Source organism: Amblyraja radiata, chromosome 2 (assembly GCF_010909765.2).
Source record: "Amblyraja radiata isolate CabotCenter1 chromosome 2, sAmbRad1.1.pri, whole genome shotgun sequence".
In the NCBI taxonomy this organism is placed as follows: Eukaryota; Metazoa; Chordata; class Chondrichthyes; order Rajiformes; family Rajidae; genus Amblyraja; species Amblyraja radiata.
The window spans coordinates 143,633,243-143,647,681 of NC_045957.1; positions in this window are offsets into that span (position 1 = coordinate 143,633,243).

Consider the following 14,439-nt stretch of genomic DNA (forward strand, 5'->3'; position numbering starts at 1 on the left):
AAGGACCCGTTTACTCCTACTCTTTGCTTCCTGTCTGCCAGCCAGTTCTCTATCCACATCAATACTGAACCCCCAATACCGTGTGCTTTAAGATTGTATACTAATCTCTTATGCGACAAGGTCCCACATATTGATCTGACTTCATGAGGCGACCGCCTCTTCTCCCCTCTGCCATCAGGCAAAAGATATAGAAGTGTGACACGCACACCTCCAGATTCAGGGACAGTTTCTTCCCAGCTGTTATCAGGCAACTGAATCATGCTACCATGACCAGAGAGCAGTGCTGAAATACTATCTGCCTCTTTGGCGACCCTCAGACTATCCTTTGCTGGGCTTTGCTGGGCTTTGCTGGCTTTGCCTTGCACTAAATTGTATTCCCTTATCATGTATTCAAAAGGGAACTGCAGATGCTGGAATATCGAAGGTACACAAAATTGCTGGAGGAACTCAGCGGGTGCAGCAGCATCTATGGAGCGAAGGAAATAGGCGACGTTTCGGGCCGAAACCCTTCTTCAGACTGATGGGGGGTGGGGAAAGAAAGAAGGAAAAAGGGAGGAGGAGGAGCCCGAGGGCGGGCGGATGGGAGGGTGGGAGGAGACAGCTAGAGGGTGAAGGAAGGGGAGGGGACAGCACAGGCTAGCCAAATTGGGGGAATTCAATGTTGATGCCATAAGGGCGCAAGGACCCCAGACGGAATATGAGGTGCTTTTCCTCCAATTTCCGCTGTTGCTCACTCTGGCAATGGAGGAGACCCAGGACAGAGAGGTCGGATTGGGAATGGGAGGGGGAGTTGAAGTGCTGAGCCACCGGGAGGTCATGTAGGTTAAGGCGGACTGAGCGGAGGTGTTCGGCGAAACGGTCGCCCAACCTACGCTTGGTCTCACCGATGTAAATTAGCTGACATCTAGAGCAGCGGATGCAGTAGATGAGGTTGGAGGAGATACAGGTGAACCTTTGTCGCACCTGGAACGACTGCTTGGGACCTTGAATGGAGTCGAGGGGGGAGGTGAAGGGACAGGTGTTGCATTTCTTGCGGTTGCAATGGAAAGTGCCCGGGGAGGGGGTGGTGCGGGAGGGAAGGGAAGAATTGACGAGGGAGTTGCGGAGGGAGCGGTCTTTGCGGAAGGCAGACATGGGGGGAGATGGGAAGATGTGGCGAGTGGTGGGGTCACGTTGGAGGTGGCGGAAATGGCGGAGGATTATGTGTTGTATTTGCCGGCTGGTGGGGTGAAAGGTGAGGACCAGAGGGACTCTGCCCTTGTTGCGTGTGCGGGGATGGGGAGAGAGAGCAGTGTTGCGGGGTATGGATGAGACCCTGGTGTGAGCCTCATCTATGGTGGCGGAGGGGAATCCCCGTTCCCTGAAGAACGAGGACATTTCCGATGCCCTGGTATGAAATGTCTCATCCTGTGAGAGTGAGCAACAGCGGAAATTGGAGGAACAGCACCTCATATTCCGTCTGGGGTCCTTGCGCCCTTATGGCATCAACATTGAATTCCCCCAATTTGGCTAGCCTGTGCTGTCCCCTCCCCTTCCTTCACCCTCTAGCTGTCTCCTCCCACCCTCCCATCCGCCCGCCCTCGGGCTCCTCCTCCTCCCTTTTTCCTTCTTTCTTTCCCCACCCCCCATCAGTCTGAAGAAGGGTTTCGGCCCGAAACGTCGCCTATTTCCTTCGCTCCATAGATGCTGCTGCACCCGCTGAGTTCCTCCAGCAATTTTGTGTACCTCCCTTATCATGTACCTATACACTGAATATGGCACGATTGTAATCATGTATTGTCTTTCTGATGACCAGATAGCCTGAACAAAAGCTTTTTACTGTACCTCTGTACACGTGACAATAAACTAAACTGAACTGAGAGCAAACTTGAGAGAAAATTGGAGCCACAATGAACTGCAGACGATGAAATCTAGAGCAAAACACAAAGTGCTGGAGGAACTCAACAGGTCTGGCAGCATCTGTGCAGGGAGTGGACATTGACATTTTGGGTAAGGACCCTTCTTCACAACATTCTGAGGAGCATTTAAAAAACATTTGTTTCACCTCTCTTTTGACTGATTTTTGTTTTTAGTTAAACATTAGCAATTGGCGGGGCGGGGTGGGGGGGGGGGGGTTAAAGGCTATTTAACTTGGCAAGCAGACCATACTTTGTGCATTAAAAAACAGAAAATGGTAAAAACACTCAGCAGGTCAGGCTTCATCTGCAGAAAAAGAAATATGGTTAATATTTTAGGTCAAAGCCCTTTTGTCAGAATTTTGTTTCTCTTCCCACAGATGTTGCCTGACCTGCTGAGTGTTTACAGTTTCTTGAGATCTTTTGATTGTGTTTAAAATGCTTTGCGGGTCAGTGTTTCAAACATTGTTCAGAGGATCCACATTATCCTGTTTACCTTTGCAGACCTCAAATTGTCATTGTTCATGCAATCTGCATCTTACTAGCAACAGGCAGTTGTTACTGATTAAGAAAAACTAAAATAATACTTTGTCTTGAAATTCGTGGGACCGGGACTCCAGGTCTTCCAGTTTTTGCCTCAATTTCTCCAGTTACCTCTGTATCACAGCTAAATAATAATAATAATAATAATAATAATAATAATAATAATAATAATAATAATAATAATAATAATAATAATAATAATAATAATAATAATAATAATAATAATAATAATAATAATAAACTTTATTACGGACTCGAGGTCCAGACAAGGGGCAACATTACATAAAAAATGCATTGCATATTAAATATCATAAAGTACATATAAAATCTTAGTATATCACATAAAAGCATCATAAATTATATTTAAAAAAAACACAATACATAAGTTAAAAATCCAGATTAAAAGAATGATCAATGTCCTGTATGAAATGTAATTCAGTGTTTGAACTTTTCAGAGATGATTTTACTTCGGAGTCACGTGAGTGACTGCGTGAAGAACCCGCTCAGTGCGCAGGCGCGGCATTACGCCAGCAGTGCAACAGCGGCTGCCACGGGAATTAGGCACTCCCGTTACAGGATGAACCGGACCGTCAGGTGAGTACCCTGAGGTCGGGTTTTCTTTTACAGGTGAGCCTTTTTCTGCTTGTGTTTTTTACAGGCAGAGAAAAAGGCTCTGGAACAAAACTGTCCCCCGTTTTCCCGTTGGGGAGGGGGGCAGCAACAGGCGGTAGGAGCGTTACCCGGTGTTCCGTAATTCCCCGACACCGTGCCGAGGCCAGCCCGCTAGTACCTGAAGCAGCGGGCTGGACGCATAGCCACTCGAGAGGCATCCGGCAGGTGTTCCCGATGTCGGACGGGACGTCTCTCCACCCGCACGGGGGGAGAGAGAGCCGCCTGAGCCGCTGGAGCGGCTCACGGAGCAGGTGCCTGCGAGACGCGCTGCTGGAGGGGCGCTCTCGCTACTACAAGGCACACAAGCTCCAGAAGAACCTGTCCCCCGCTCGACTCCAGCGGAGGAGCGTTCCATTGCAGGGGGGGCATCAACAGGCGGTAGGAACAATTACCGGTCGCTCTTCTATCCCCATCACCGCGCCGAGCCCAGTCCCACTAGTGCCTGAACTGCGGGCTGGATGTCTAGCCATCCGAACAGGCATCCGGCCGGTGGCGTCCGATTCGTCGGACGGGGACATGTCTCCACCTAAATGGAGGAGAGACAGCCGCCTGAGCTGCATCCAACAGCAATTGGAGCAGCTCCAGCAAGATGCGCAGAAAGAGCGCTCTCGCGAGGGAGGTCAGGCATCCCCTCCACAGTGCTTCATGCACTGCCCTCTGCTCCCTCATTACTGGAGGCTAGCATTGGTGACCAGGGCAGGGCTGGTCTGGAACAAGGGCAGGCGGACGAATTCGGGAGTATGCCAGGGGTGCAGGAACATGAAGAGCTGTTGGGTGTGATGGACCGCTTGTAGCAACCCCACGGGCTGGAGCACCGCTGGAACCAAGAATGGCGGCCAGCATCAACCATTACTGGAAAAGGTGCTCGCTGAGGTGCTGAAACAACACAGCACCAGAAAACGGTGAGGCCCTCAAAGTAAAAAGTGTCAACAGCCAAATCTGGGGGCATGTGGGTCACACATCCAGACCCAAGAACTCAAGCTACAGCGGATCCTAAGGCTCCTGACGTCAGCCATCACAGCCTTTGCTCGTTCCGTGGAGACCACGGAGATGGATACCTGCCAGCAGGATGTGCTGGCATTAATGTGTACCACACAATTTGAGATCAACAATCTCCGGAGGGAAACATAAGACCTGCCCTCAATCCCAAATTTGCTGGCTTGTGTAAAGCCCCAGATGCGGAGACGGACGCGCTGCTATTTGGGAAAGATTTCAATAAAAAACTGAAGGAGATGCAGGAAGCATAAAAAACCTTCGGCCTAATGAGGGCAAGCCCCGGGACGAGCAAACCAAGACCTCCGATACCCAAGCGGCAGCACCCCACAGCATCCACCAGTCGATGTCCGCAATATGGGACTGGTGAACGCTTGGGGTCCGCACATTATCCCCAAAGATCTTTTAGATCAGGGCCCGCAGCGGACCCTCTGGAAAATGCACCTCCCCCCAACATCGCCAGCACGTCAGAACAAAATCTTCAGGAAAATGAAGAAACAGAATCGCCAAGAACCATGGAGGTAGGTGGGTCTGGTCCCTACCAGCATATAGAGAATAAGGGTGCTTTATTAACAGGGGGGAGATTACACTTGTTTAAAGAAGCATGAGGTATGGTCACGAGTGACAAGTATATAGTCAACAACATTACAGGATATAAAATACAATTCATGTCAGAAAAAACGCCGCCAGTTCAACAATGGCCCCAAAGGGTATTTCTCCCTCCGTCAAAGAGAAACGTGAGGGACAAGCTGAACTGGCGAGACTTATCACAAAGGGGGTCATCGAAAAGACCAAACATGAACCTTTGGAATTTGTATCGAATATATTCACTAAAACCAAAAAAGATGGTGTCTGTCGCATCATCATTGACTTAACATCATTAAACACATTTGTTAAGTATATACATTTCAAAATGGAGACATATGTTACTGCCAAACAACTGAATTCCAAAGGACACTTCATGGCAAGCATTTATCTTAAATATGCTTACTATCTAGTACCCATATACAAGGATCATCGCAGATACCTAAAATTTATCTGGATGGTACAAAGCATTGCCCTATGGGCGAACTTCAGCCCAAGATTATTCACCAAAATATTGAACCCAGCCATGGCAATACTAAGAAAACAAAAACATATTGTCATGGCATATCTGGAGGATATTCTGATAGTAGGGAAAACGATGGAATTGGCTGTGGCAGCAGTATCAGCTACAAAACAGCTCCTCGAAACTCTGGGGTTCGTCCTACATCCAGATAAATCTAAGTTGAAGCCATCCACTATCATGGACTACCTGGGCTTCACAATTAACTCAGTCCATATGACTGTTACCTTGCCAAAGGCAAAAATGGTTGAATTAGCACAATCATGCAACAAATTAATGGTCAACGAGCGACCAACTATTCGACAAGTAGCAAGAGTAATTGGGGAAATGGTAGCAGCATTTCCGGCTACACAATTCGGACCTTTGCACTATCAAAAAATTTACAGAGAGCAAAGGTACGGGCAATAAAACGACATACAGGTCACTATGATCGTGTCATGAAATTACCCACTGAAGCAATATCAGAGCTACAGTGGTGGGCAGAAAACGTTTGGCATAGTTTCAGCCCCATCTTTATCACTAACCCTACTTTAGTTATTCAAACAGATGCCAGTGCTCAAGGCTGGGGAGCGACTAACTCCATATCCAGCACAAGTGGTAGATGGACTAAACTAGAGTCATCATTACTACTTACACTGGGCATTAACTATCTAGAGATGTTGGGCGCCTTTTATGGTTTAAAAGCATATGTATCTAATATGCAGCACTTGCATGTTCGGTTACAAATTGATAAATACTACGGTGATGGCTTATATTAACCATATGGGTGGCATAAAATCATTATCATGCGACAAATTGGTCAACATGATTTGGCAATAGTATGTCGAAAGACATATTTGAATATCAGCTACTTACCTACCAGGTAAGCTAAACATCCATGCCATGAGAAAATTAAACGCCTGGGTTGCAAGTTTGAACAGACCTTACCTGGAACTGGGCCAGGGGAGCAACTTAATTCTTTGTTGTTATTGTTTAAAAAATACCATTGTGTTTTTCTACAAATAGACTCATTGGTTCATTACGATAACACTTCCTCCCTCAAGAACTTCGGCAGTGAGTGAAATGAAACTGTTACACGGTTTGAAATCACAGAGCTTTGAAATCTTCACGTAGTCACTCACGTGACTCCGAATTAAAATAGTAAGATTAAACGAGAACTTACCAGTTTGAAGTTTGATCTGTATTTTATGAGGAGTTACGATGAGGGGTTACGTGCCCTCCGCTCCCACCCTCATTATATGGATCAAACTAATAAATTGATGTCTCCTTATCTTTACTATGTTTACTTCAAAATAACTGTGTCTATCTGTGATTCCACACCGCTGCTTGGAAGTATGCCACGCCTGCGCACTGAGCGGGTTCTTCACGTAACCCCTCATCGTAACTCCTCATAAAATACAGATCAAACTTCAAACTGGTAAGTTCTCGTTTAATCTTACTATTTTATTTTATTAGAAGTAACTGCAATAATGTGGTACCTTGTAGATACCTAACATACATTGACATGTTACATTTTATGTACAGCTTCTTATTTTTTTTTTAGCAGTAAAAGAAAGAAAAGAAAGCGAATAGTAGGAAAATAGAGAAGTGCGTGATACCGAACAGTGAGAAGAAGGAAAGGAGAAAAGAGAGAGAATAGAGAGATGGAGAAAGGAGAGATAGAAAACAGGGGATTGAAGAAGAAATAGCTATTTATTATTCTTGACCACCCTTCACCCGATCCTGAAACGGTTAATTTCTACGGATATGTTGCACCATATGCTTATAAGAAGTATGTTTGAACTTTTCAGAAACATTAAGTAAAAATATCCAAGATTTAGCCTGAGAAACAGACATGGGCCATTTGGCCTCGGTCAGTGCTAATACTTCTCACAAATTTACGGTTCAGTTAAGTTTAGTTTATTGTCACGTGTACCGAGGTACAGTGAAAAGCTTTTGTTGCGTGCTAACCTGTCAGCGGAAAGACAATACACAATTACAATGAAGACATTGGACAGATCTGAGAGGAGTTTAAGAAGATCATAGTTAAAGTATGAAATGTTGCTCTAGGAGTAGAGGTTTAAAAGTGTGGAACGATTGTAATATGTGATGGTAGATCTGCTTCCATGGCTGGAATGCAAATAGTTGCCTAGGTTGGGTGCCATTTTGGAAGCTTGGAGAACATGCCTCCCGTTTTCCTCCATGTAACTCTTTCGGCATTTCCTTCCAGTCATTTATCTTGAATCATTCTGGAAATCTGCTGGATTGTTAATGAAATCTAACTGATGTGTTTATGTCCCTAGTGAAAGAATTACAGTGGATTAAAAAGAAACCCCATCGGGGGTCTCTTCAGGGTAAATAGGTGTGCACAATAAACTGGCAATGATGCCCGTATCCAGAAAATGAATTAAAACCAGCTCAGACATGAATAACAGTTACACAGGCAAAGAAACAGATCTTGAGAATATCTCTATAAAATTGTAACAAAAAAAAATGCATTCAACAGAAGAAAAGATAAGTTACAAGGAAAGAGTTATCAATTCTGGTCCCTCAGCAAATTAAATTTCTCTATTTGACTGAACAAGTTGATAAACTGGTTTATAATTTTGAGTCAGAGGAATTATATTTGGCAAAACCCATGATTTCTTGAAACAAATAGTTAATACTTTAATTCCAAAACTGCAATAAATATAAAACAGATTCAAAAATATATGTTCTGTGTATGTTAGGAAACAAAAGTCTGTCTTTAGGAAATTTGGCTCAGTATTTGTAAGAATAGCCCAATACATTAGCATAGGACAATTATAATTAGGAAAGTGGGAGCACTTTTCTATAGCACATGTTATGGAAAATTAAATGAAAACTAGTAACAGCCTCAGGACATTTCCATTGCTCTAAAATCTAATTGCCTGTATAACCCATTCCAACTTTCTAACAATGAACAGCACGTAACATTTCCAGCATTCAGAACACAACAGCACCTTTTGTGTCTCCAATTTGAACACAAAGTCAAACTATTCAAATCCCTCAACTTCTTATTACTAAACATGTTAAGACCAAAAGATACCGACGTCTTTGTTTGTCATCTTACTGCTTCCTCTTCCAAGAGACTTGCACAAGCTGATTCTTTGAAGATCTTTACCATTTGAAAAGCTATGCAGTATTCATAAAAGAGTTCTTTATGAACGGAGTTTGAATGGTCAATGAAGGAAGGGAACAGTAATCACGAAGGAGGCAATAATTTTCCAGCAGCATTGCACATCCTCTGTGGAACAGAATCAAGTCCATTCAGCCCTTTGAGGATTTTGTACTATTCAATCAAATTACGGCCACTGATTCAAACCCCATAATAACTTTTACAAGCTAAAATTAATCAACTTCAGTTTTGCAAAAGAGTCCCAGATTTCCATTAATCATTGTGAAATAATTCCATTTGTAACCGAGGAAGAAAAGTGAGTGGATGATAAGAAACTGAACTTCCAACAATATATCCTTACCTAAAAACAGTAGAGCAGTGTCAAAGGTAGGTTGCACGATATGACATTAACCACAAACATAAAAAGCTGGAGTAACTTTTTGGTTACGACACCACTACTGAAAACTCAAACCCAAGGCCTTGTGCACTTCAGCATAGGTGAGGAAAATGCACGTTGGGACCAAGGCCAGTTTTGGAATGAGAGGACCCCCGTAGTCAAAGGGAGAGTTGAGTCAGCCGTCACTGATTAAGTTTGGGAGAGATGGGCATGAGCAGGTTTAGTCACCCATCAGAACAGAGGCGGTAATGGAGTGGTATTGGGATGTAGAAACCAGGAGATCAGGATCTCAATCAAGTGATTGTTTGACCAGAAACAATGGACCATGAGCAAATCTGGATATCAGAAGTGGGTTGATTGACGTCAGGAATGGGTGAATTAGCAACAGTAAGATCGATGTGGGCAAAAGAGTGGCTTGAAAAATAAGAGATAATTATGCAACTTCAAATTGTTGGATATTAGTCCAACACTGTGCTAAAAACACCATTGTCCCCACATAGACTTTACCGCTGCTAATTCATCCATTCCTGACTTCCTGCATTCTCAACCCCCTCCCGGCATCTACTGTAGATTTGCCAAATGATCAGTTTCTAGCTAAATGATCACATGATTGAGATTGGGATAAAGCGATCCACTTTCATCAGCAATATTCCTTAAAGAACTTTGCAAGGTGAGTGACATCACCTCGTGCAGAAATTGTATCTGCAGAATGTGCTTGATTCATGCAGTGAATCTTCACAACAAGGGAAAGATAGTGGTCTTTATCACATTTCATTCCATTCACTCACATCGTACTAAATTTTATTTAAAAAAGCATAATGTAGTAAGGAACTGCAGATGAAGGTTTAAACCAAATATAGCTACAAAATGCTGGGAGTGAAATAGTAACTGAAGAAGGGTCTCGACCTGAAACGTCACCCATTCCTTCTCTCTAGAGATGCTGCCTGTCCCGCTGAGTTACTCCAGCATTTTGTGTCTGTCTTAAAAAAAAGCATTATGTCATTGAATTTAGAAACATAGAAACATAGAAATTAGGTGCAGGAGTAGGCCATTCGGCCCTTCGAGCCTGCACCGCCATTCAATATGATCATGGCTGATCATCCAACTCAGTATCCCGTACCTGCCTTCTCTCCATACCCTCTGATCCCCTTAGCCACAAGGGCCACATCTAACTCCCTCTTAAATATAGCCAATGAACTGGCCTCGACTACTCTCTGTGGCAGGGAGTTCCAGAGATTCACCACTCTCTGTGTGAAAAAAGTTCTTCTCATCTCGGTTTTAAAGGATTTCCCCCTTATCCTTAAGCTGTGACCCCTTGTCCTGGACTTCCCCAACATCGGGAGCAATCTTCCTGCATCTAGCCTGTCCAACCCCTTAAGAATTTTGTAAGTTTCTATAAGATCCCCTCTCAATCTCCTAAATTCTAGAGAGTATAAACCAAGTCTATCCAGTCTTTCTTCATAAGACAGTCCTGACATCCCAGGAATCAGTCTGGTGAACCTTCTCTGCACTCCCTCTATGGCAATAATGTCCTTCCTCAGATTTGGAGACCAAAACTGTACGCAATACTCCAGGTGTGGTCTCACCAAGACCCTGTACAACTGCAGTAGAACCTCCCTGCTCCTATACTCAAATCCTTTTGCTATGAAAGCTAACATACCATTCGCTTTCTTCACTGCCAGCTGCACCTGCATGCCCACTTTCAATGACTGGTGTACCATGACACCCAGGTCTCGCTGCATCTCCCCTTTTCCTAGTCGGCCACCATTTAGATAATAGTCTGCTTTCCTGTTTTTGCCACTAAAATGGATAACCTCACATTTATCCACATTATACTGCATCTGCCAAACATTTGCCCACTCACCCAGCCTATCCAAGTCACCTTGCAGTCTCCTAGCATCCTCCTCACAGCTAACACTGCCCCCCAGCTTAGTGTCATCCGCAAACTTGGAGATATTGCCTTCAATTCCCTCATCCAGATCATTAATATATATTGTAAATAGCTGGGGTCCCAGCACTGAGCCTTGCGGTACCCCACTAGTCACTGCCTGCCATTGTGAAAAGGACCCGTTTACTCCTACTCTTTGCTTCCTGTTTGCCAGCCAGTTCTCTATCCACATCAATACTGAACCCCCAATGCCATGTGCTTTACGTTTGTAAACTAATCTCTTATGTGGGACCTTGTCGAAAGCCTTCTGGAAGTCCAGATACACCACATCCACTGGTTCTCCCCTATCCACACTACTAGTTACATCCTCGAAAAATTCTATAAGATTCGTCAGACATGATTTACCTTTTGTAAATCCATGCTGACTTTGTCCAATGATTTCACCACTTTCCAAATGTGCTGCTATCCCATCTTTAATAACTGACTCTAGCAGTTTCCCCACTACCGATGTTAGACTAACTGGTCTGTAATTCCCCGTTTTCTCTCTCCCTCCCTTCTTAAAAAGTGGGGTTACGTTTGCTACCCGCCAATCCTCAGGAACTACTCCAGAATCTAAAGAGTTTTGAAAGATTATTACTAATGCATCCACTATTTCTGGAGCTACTTCCTTAAGTACTCTGGGATGCAGCCTATCTGGCCCTGGGGATTTATCGGCCTTTAATCCATTTAATTTACCCAACACCACTTCCCGGCTAACCTGGATTTCACTCAATTCCTCCAACTCCTTTGACCCGCGGTCCCCTGCTATTTCCGGCAGATTATTTATGTCTTCCTTAGTGGGTGCACAAGTTTAAAACTTTACCAGTTGCATGTTAAAGATGAAAATCAGGAGAATAAAAGATGGCACTACACTAGCATAGCCTCAAAATGTCAAGTGTGTAGAATAATAATAATAATAATAATAATAATAATAATAATAATACATTTTATTTATGGGCGCCTTTCAAGAGTCTCAAGGACACCTTACAAAAATTTAGCAGGTAGAGGAAAAACATGTAAGGGGAATGAAATAAATAGTAGAGACATGACTAGTACACAAATTAAAGACAGAATTCAATTCAAAACACAATATGAGACAATTCATGCACAGATGAAAAGGGAGGGGGACGTGAGGCTAAGGATAGGCAGAGGTGAAGAGATGGGTCTTGAGGCGGGACTGGAAGATGGTTAGGGACACGGAATTGCGGATCAGTTGGGGGAGGGAGTTCCAGAGCCTGGGAGCTGCCCTGGAGAAGGCTCTGTCCCCAAAACTGCGGAGGTTGGACTTGTGGATGGAGAGGAGACCGGCTGATGTGGATCTGAGGGACCGTGAGGGTTGGTAGGGGGAGAGGAGGTCAGTGAGATATGGGGGGGGCCAGATGGTGGAGGGCTTTGTAGGTGAGGACCAGGATTTTGTAGGTGATCCGGTGGGTGATGGGAAGCCAGTGAAGTTGTTTGAGGACTGGAGTGATGTGATGCCAGGATTTGGTGGGGGTGATGAGTCGGGCGGCTGCGTTCTGGACCAGTTGGAGTCGGTTGATGTAGGTGGAGCTGATGCCAAGGAGAAGTGAGTTGCAATAGTCCAGTCGGGAGGAGATGAAGGCATGGATGAGTCTTTCAGCAGCGGGAGGTGTGAGAGAGGGTCTGAGAATAATCCCAAATGGTGAATGTACAGCACATGTTTTGATTTTGCAGTCCATTTTTACTCTCATGCAGAGGCATGATTTGAGTAATGTCTTTTGCTGGTAGTTTATTGAACATACAGTACAGAGTCAAAGACTCCCCATAACCCTCAGACAGACTTGAGCAATGAATACCAAGAAACCAACCCAACCAGATGCAACTACCTTATTCATATAAACTTAATGTCAGTAATGTAAGCGTGAACACGTTATTATCAGTAAATCGGGTTCTCCCTCCATGCATTATGGTATGGTATAGTGCATTATTTGTCACATATACCAAGGTACAGTGAAATTCTATTTTGTATACAGTTCAGTACAAGTAACACTATACATAAGTACTTAGATACATATTAAATAAGTATCTCAGATACAGTGCAAGTATATAGCAGTATTACACTGAGACAGAGTTGTCAGTTTGGAGCCATTTTCAAGTCCCAGTTGTTGTTTCAGCAGGTTGCCCTATTGGCTAAAATTACTTTTGAGACCCGATCTACACATTTGGAATAGAATCTCCAGGCTATGGCAGAACATGTGATGTTTCGGGTTGGGACTCGAGTAGAAGGGTCCCGACCAGAAACGCTACTTATCTACTGTATGTTCTCTAGAGATACTGCTTGATCCGTTGAGTTGCTCCAGAACTCAGTGTCCTTTTTTGTGTAAACCAGCATCTGCAGTTCCTTATTTCTAAATTGTGGCAGACATTGCCTGCTTAAAGAATAACCAGTGGGAAGGCAATGTAATAATTGGGGTTTAGTTATTGCAGCCATTGTAACCATTCAGAAAGAGAGAAAAAGAAAGCAAATAACAATTAAACAATCAAAGCAAGACTTCCCTTTTTTGGAATGTTCACAGCTCAGAGCTTTGATCAATATGACCCTGGTCAGTAATTGCCAGGCTTGGATACACTATTCGAAAAAGCTACCCTCTAGTAGCAATCTCTATAAGCTGTTGTTCATTGACTACAGCTCAGTATTCAACACCATAACCCCTTCAAATGTTATCAACAAACTCAGAGAACTGAGTCTCCACTCATCCCTTTGCAATTGGATCCTCGACTTCCTCATTGGCAGACCACAATCAGTATGATTTGTCATCAACGCTTCCTCCTTGATAGCCATCAACACAGGAGCTCTACCCTCTGTATATCCATGACAGTATAGCCAGATACAGCTCCAACACCATCCTTAAGTTTGCAGACGATACGATAAGTGTTGAACGAATAACTGGCAACAATGAGTTAACTAACGGGAGATCAATAATCTAATTGAATGATGCCAGAACAATAATCTTGCTCTCAACGTTAGCAAGGCCAAGGAGATGATTGTTGACTTCAGTACGAGAAAGCCATGGTCCTTGAACCTGTCTTCATCTACAAGATTGCGAAGGAGAGAGTCAATAGTTTTGTTTCCGGGCATCTATATCTCTGAAAATCTGTCCTGGACGCAGCACATTGATGCAATCACAAGCTTATCAACAATTCTACTTACTTGGAAGATTGAGAAGATTTGGTAAGTCACTGAATGCTCTATCCAACTTCTACAGTGTAGTTGGGAGCATTCTAACTGGTTGCATCATGGCCTTGTTTGGTAACTCGAATGCCCAGGAATAAAGGAGTCTTTAGCGAGTGATAGACATTGCATGGTCTATCTGGGTACTGACCTCCCCAATGTTGAAGGGATTTACTGGGGGTGCTTCCTCAAAAAGGCAGCTAATATCACCAAAGATCCACACCACCCTGGATACACTCTATCACCAACAGAAAGAAAGTCCAGGAGCTTGAAAACCGTGAACACCAGGTTCCTGAACAGATCTTTTCGCAGCAACTGTCAGGCTGTTGAACATTGCACAACACCAACCATAACCCTACCTCAGCAATGACCTACCATAGATTTTATTTGATTGCACTACGTTTTGTACTATTATGGTCTGATGACCCAGTATTACTGATTTTAATTTATTGCATTATTGATTATTGATATTTATTTCTGTGTTTTGCCTTAATGGGCCTGTAAAACTACAACAAGCAGAAACGATGAAAATGGATTTACGACAATTAACCACTCTTGACTGGTGATTCTGTAGTTCAATTTTAATCAAATTTCCATTT